This window comes from Nematolebias whitei, chromosome 16 (genome assembly GCF_014905685.2).
Source record: "Nematolebias whitei isolate Nwh7 chromosome 16, NemWhi1, whole genome shotgun sequence".
NCBI lineage: Eukaryota > Metazoa > Chordata > Actinopteri > Cyprinodontiformes > Rivulidae > Nematolebias > Nematolebias whitei.
In genome coordinates this window covers 34,100,796-34,107,471 of record NC_056513.1, presented here as the reverse complement: position 1 = coordinate 34,107,471, position 6,676 = coordinate 34,100,796, and the positions used below count along the sequence as shown (strand labels likewise).

At 41.2% G+C, this 6,676-nt stretch overlaps 1 protein-coding gene across 1 annotated transcript in view; it reads left to right on the top strand.

The window, feature by feature from the left end:
- pik3r6a (phosphoinositide-3-kinase, regulatory subunit 6a) overlaps window positions 1–6,676 on the top strand; it is a 93,888-nt gene that overhangs the window by 86,423 nt on the left and 789 nt on the right. The gene's annotated exons all lie outside the window — the stretch shown is intronic.

Genomic DNA, 6,676 nt, shown 5'->3' with positions numbered 1-6,676 from the left:
CATCGTTTTAAAAGATGCCTATTTTCACACACCAATCATCCCAAAACACAGAAAATTTCTGCGTTTCGCCTTTCAAGGGATGAAGTACCAGTACAACAGGTTGCCTTTTTTGGGTACTCCCTCACGCCTCGTACGTTCTCAAAGTGTGTGGAGACAGCCCCGCATCCACTGCACAAGCAGGGATGAGAGTTTTGTTTTACCTGGACGACCTGCTGCCCCTGTCTCACTCCAGACAGGAAGCATTGATACAGGCTCAGGTGTTAGCATCACACCTGCTAAATCTGGGTTTCGCCATAACTGGAAGAAGAGCTCGATTTTCCCGGCCCAGATAATTGTTATCTGGGAGTGGAATTAAACTCAATTACCATGACGGCTCGTTTATCACAAACAAGAATTGACACTCTAAAAACCAATTACGCCACGTAAGACCTGGCAAAGTGGTAACAGCTGTCTCCGTCATGAAGCTGTTGGGAATGACGTCATCAGCTCACACAGTGGTCCCGCTGGGTTTGTTACACATGAGACGCCTCCAGAGGTGGTTTACGCGTCTGCGTGTGGATCCAGTAAAACAAAAGAGACGGATGATCACTGTCCCTCCCTCCATGGGAGCAGACCTCCGACACTGGGGAAACACCCTGGCTCTGTCAGAGGGAGTCCCCGTCAGCAGACCCACGTCACGTGTCAGTCTTCACGGACGCGTCTCTGTCAGGTTGGGGGGGGGGAACATGCCTATCTCAAGCAGTAGGGGCGCTGTGGCCCCACCGCACATCAGCCCACATCAATGTTTTTTGGAGTGTCGCACAGTGCTGAATGTGATTCAACATTTTGCTCCCGTGCTACAGAATCAACACGTGTTGATTCACACAGACAACATGGTGACTGCTGCGTACATAACCGCCAGGGGGGTGTGCGTTCAGCCCAGATGTTACACATTGCGCGGAAGCTACTGAGTTGGGTTCATCAAACCTGCTTTTATTAGAGCGGTTTACATATCCGATGTTCTGAACAGAGGGGCTGATGTGACGTCCAAGGGCGGCCCACGTTATGTGGACCGGATCCTCCATCCGGATCTGATGTTTTTCAGACACAGCAGAAGTTGGCAAAGCAGCTGTGGACCTGTTTGCGACGCGAGAAGAACGCGCAATGTCAACTACGGTTTTTTCCCTGAGCCCGCGAGACGATCCATCGCTGGGGGGGGACGCATTTGCTCACAGTCGGTGGCCCAAAACGCTTTTTACGCGTTTCTTTTCCCTCACCTCCTCTGTTTTTTACGGTCCATGAACCGAGTTCAGGAGGAGGGATTGACAGCTCTCCTGGTGGCTCCCGGCGTGTGAACGCACTATGGTTCCCAGGCCTGCAACGTCTGTTGTGGGGTCGCCGTGGAACTGTCGTGGAGGAAGGATGCTCTCCTTCAGGCAGGAGGAGCGACCAAGAGTTACCCAGAAATAGGTCAACACCGGTGGGTTTGACCGCTGAGCGGTCCCACTTAGAGGATGGGTCTCCCTCAGGAGATAGTGTGCACAATTCAAGATTCACGTGCTGCATCTACCACAGTTCTGTACACATCAAGGGTACGGCTTTTCAGCGCTGGTGTACAGAGAAGGTTTAGAGACCACTTCATGATTTTTAGGCAGCGTGTTGTTTTTCTACAACACCTGATGGATAGGGAGTTGGTTTTCAGTACGCTTTTACGTACGTTGCAGCCATCTCTTCCTGCCACAAAGGGTTTGGAGACAGAACAGCTTTTAATCACCCGCTGATGAAGCGGTTTCTAAAAGGTGTACAGAGATGTAGGCCTGTTTCATGCCCACTTGTTCCACAGTGGGATTTAACGCTGGTCCTGCGAGCCCTGATCAAAGCTTCAATTGAGCCTCTGGATCAGTTTTCATTTAAATTCTTGTCTCTTTAAACAGTCCTGCTGCTGGTTTTAACACCCGCTAAGAGGGTAAGTAATTATCTGCCCTCTCTGTTGTTTCGTCATGCCTTAGAATTAGGCTGACGGGCAGCTCAGCTGATTTAAGACCAACCCAGCTTTTATGCCTAAAACATCACGAGCTCTTTTAAATCAAGAGTGATGTCGTTGGAGGGGTTTTTTCCCCCCCACAGATCAGAAGGGGAAGCATCTGTTCATCTTCTCTGCCCGGTGCAGGCGTTGACGTGTTACGTAACGCGCACAGCTGCAATGCGTTCAAATTCAACAATTGTTTGTGCATTATAGAGATGCTTCTGCAGGTCGCCGTTATCCATCCAGCGCTTGTCACACTGGCTGTGTGAGGCCTTTTCTGAAGCCTACAGAGCATCAGATTTAGGGCCTCCTGTCAACCTCTAAGCACACTCCACCAGGGGTATCGCATCTTCGACTGCTCTGCATAATGGTATGTCAATGCAGGACATTTGCACTGCGGCTGCATGGTCAACACCCTGCTCATTTATTCGCTTTTACCTACGTGATGTAACGGCTCGTTCCATGACACATTCTGTCCTTAGTGCTCATGGAACTCTGTTTAAGCTCACTTCTGTCTGCATGCATTACAGTGTGAGATGTTGTTTTCAGTCACAGTCGTGTCTGTGATTTTGGTTCTATTGTCACTAATCAGTTCATGATTATTGTTAACAATCAGTTCATTTGATTATTGATCAATTCATGGACATTAATCTGTTTATACTGTTCAGCCATGAACCAGTTGGTTCATGCCCCCCTCCCCCCCCTCTTTTAACTTCCTCTTCCCGTTGAAAGTTTTTCCGGGGTATTCATGTTTGTCAGAACGCATAGTTACACAACTTGCGTCTGTGCATGGCACATAATTACGCGATGCGTAGTTTATGCACACGGGGAGCTGAGTGACAAGACGCTTTTTGGGCAAGCTTCCGCTTCTTACTGTGTTCGAATGGACCCAGTGAGGCGAGGACCACATCCGCTTCGCCCTTAAACCATCAGCGACAGCCTTAAAGGGCGAAGCCTATATGACATAGAACGTTGGTTACGTACTGTAACCCCAGATTCTATGAATATAGGCGTAGCCCTTTAAGCGTCGGGCCTCACTGGCTCCTAAATGGCTGAAGAAAAAAGCTATTTTGGGAGCCGATTTCCCGCTCTTAACGTAATTTATACGGACCGGGTGGGGCCCACACAGCAGGTGGGCGTGGACTAATTTTTTTTCAGTGCTTATGCTGCGCATAACGGGATAAACCATCAGCGACAGCCTTAAAGGGCTACGCCTATATTCATAGAATCTGGGGTTACAGTACGTAACCAACGTTCCTGTCCCATGAAGGTCTTCAGAGGCAGGTCTTGACCGGAGGCTTAGTTCACTACAATATACTCACATTACATATATTTACCGTATATTTAAATATTTAAATATGCATGTATATAATACATACACATACTCACATTACATACATGGTTACACAATGCATATATACATCTACATAGCATCTCCATAAGCTTTTGTAATTTTACATTTTAAGGCTCTTTGAAAGCTCATCAAAAAAACATATAATTTGAAATCATCATTCAATTCATTCCAAAGTTTCACACCGATAACTGAAATACATCTAGATTTTACTTTACTTTTCTCTTTAGGTTGTTCAAATATTAACAAACCTCGTAAATTATATTTACTCTCTCTTAACTTAAATAATTTCTGAATTCCACAAGGAAGACATTTATTCAGTGCTTCATGCATTATTTCCAGCATTTTTATATAAACAATGTCATTAAATTTTAAAGTATTACTTTGAATAAATAGTTTATTAGTTGGTTCACAATATCCCACTTTATTAATAACTCTAATTGCTTTTTTTGTAACTTTATTAATATGTCAATAGTAGTTTTATTTACATTTCCCCATATTTCTGAGCAATATGACAAGTAGGGCATAATCAAGGAAGAGTATATAATATGCAAGCCTTTAACACTTATTAAATCTTTTATTTTAAACAATGTAGTGAATTAGGCCTCCGACAACAATCTGTCTCTGAAGACCTTCAGGGGACAGGAACTGCTATTTCATTGATTTGAATCCAGAAATACAAATTATCTCATCAAGAGACCATTTAATTGTATCCTGAATTAATCAATTGAAAGAACACTCTTCTTTTTACATTATCATTACTATTTTACAATATCTTGATAATCAAAAAGTGTGTTTAGTTCATACCATTTCTAAATGTTGAAGTGAACCACTCATTTAAATCAACTGTGAAACAGTATTAATGATTTTTAAACCTCATTAGACTTTGATAATACAGTTAAATGCCTATTTACGAAATAAGTGTGCATTTAGTCTTCTGTCTGAATGAGGAGTAGTGATGTCGATCGAAAGTCAGAGACAAACAGAGACGAGTTATTAGAACAAAGAGTCTTGTTTTTAAAACTAGCAGACAGTAAATAACTTCAACTGGCACCTGCATTTGTCTCACCTCGTCATAACATTTCTACGTCTGTACTAACCGTTTTTTAAACATTCCTGCTGTCTCTTGACTTCTAGTGACCCTCTTGACATCACTAGAACCACACCCCTGATGGTTGTTTCAACCAATCAGGAAGTACCACGTAATAGGAAGTGTATACCCCTTTAAAAGGAACTCTTCGTGGAACTATTCAGTTTGGTCCTGGAACTCAGTTCAGTCCTGAAGTGCAGTCCTGGAGTTCAGTGCTGGAACTCAGTCGGAGTCCTAAGTCTTAGTCTCTTCTAAGTCTTGCTGGAACTTTCGGTCAGAGATGAGACTCACTTAAGCAGCGGATGGATGGGACCATGTGCCAAGGGGTCCCTCCATTTAGTGGAGTCACAGCTCGCATCGCTGTGCACTCAACCCGAGCAGTAAATGCTCCACTTCTAAGGAAGCTTATTCGGTGGAACCGAGTACTTCGGCATTTATTCTAAAGATTCCCAGCTACTTTAACCGGAGACGCTGTAAAGGGAGCGTACTAATGGACTTCTGTTCCGGAGTGGAGGTATCCCCCATCTAAGGTAACAAAGTCGCTGCACGTCCTGAAATGTACCGGGAAGCTGAGCTGGATGTCGGAGGAAGGGTGCAATGCTCTGGTTCCACACATAGCTTTCACCCCTCTTTATATCTTTAAACTTCTATTTCTCCTCTTTAACTTTTCTATTCGCCAGTAATCAAGCTCGATGCCTTCAGAGGTGAATCGGCCTCGATCACTAATGTTCTGTTGTCTTGTTAGTAAAGCTTGCCAAGTTTATCTAAGCGAAACAGATAAGCAAATCAATGTGTACATGTTTTGATGTTAAATTTTGATTCTGTTAAATAAATGTCCGCATTTATTCTGATGGGTCAAAGACAAAATGGCGTCTCATGTCACTGATTAAACTCCACTCACAGTTATCTCGGTCACATAGCAGAAATTTAACTCGAAAAAGAAAATAATCCGTTGTAATTAAACAATTAATATTCTTTGTGCTTGAACTAGCCTTAAGAATAATTAATTAGTAGTGTGTCCACAGCAAAGCTGTCCTGACATACTACAACAATATTCCAATAGTTTTTGCAATTTTATTTTTAATATATTTAATATGAGGCTTCCAACTAAGTTTGATATCCAGAATGATACCTAAAAATTTTGTCTCATAAACTCTGTCGATTTCAATTCCATTTATATGTAACTTTACATTATTATAAATCCGATTACCTGAAAATACCATAAATTTAGTTTTTTTTTCATTTAAACATAGCTTATTATAATCAAACCACTTACTCAGCTAGCTCTTTTTCTACTATTTGTATTAGTTCATCCATATTCTTTCCAGAAAAGAAAAAGTTTGTATCATCAGCAAACATTATAAATTTCAAAAATACTGGATACTTTAAAAATATAATTTAAATAAATTATTAATAATTTAGGTCCTAGAACTGAGCCTTGAGGAAGACCACATTTTATAGTTTCAATTTATGACTTTGTGTTGTTAATTTGTACATATTGTAACCTGTTACTCAAATAACTCTTTAACCACTGATGTGTAACCCCCCGTAAGCCATATTGTTTACATTTTCCCAGGAGTCGTTCATGGTCAATAGAGTCAAATGCCTTACATAAATCAATGAACACCCACTGTGTTAAGTTTCTGATCAACTGCTGCAGCAACATGTTCCACAAACTCCATCACAGCTAAAGTTGTGGAGTAGTTGTTTCTAAAACCGTACTGGTGCTCATTTAATATATTGCTTTTATTAAGAAAGGAGTCCAGCCTTTCTATGAATATTTTTTCCAGAACTTTAGAAAATTGTGGTAGCAATGATATAGGTCTATAATTTGTTAAAATTTGTTTATCACCACTTTTGTGGACTGGAAACACCTTGGCTATTTTCATTTTGTCAGGAAAAATTTCAGTTAAGAATGATCTATTACAAATATAGATGAGAGGTTTAATAATACTATAAATGACTTCTTTCACAATAGCCATATCAACATTATTACAGTCTTTGGATTTCTTATTTTTTAATTTTTTAACTACTTCTATAACTTCACTTTCACTCACTCCTCCAAGAAACATTGTATTAATATTATTAAATGTATAACTGAGTTTTTCATCTTTAATCTTTGGCAACTCATTTACTAAATTAGGACCAACATTAACAAAGAACTGATTGAACACTTCAACAATATCTAAAAAAGTTAAATCTGGTCCTCTGGACATTCAAAAAAACCTAA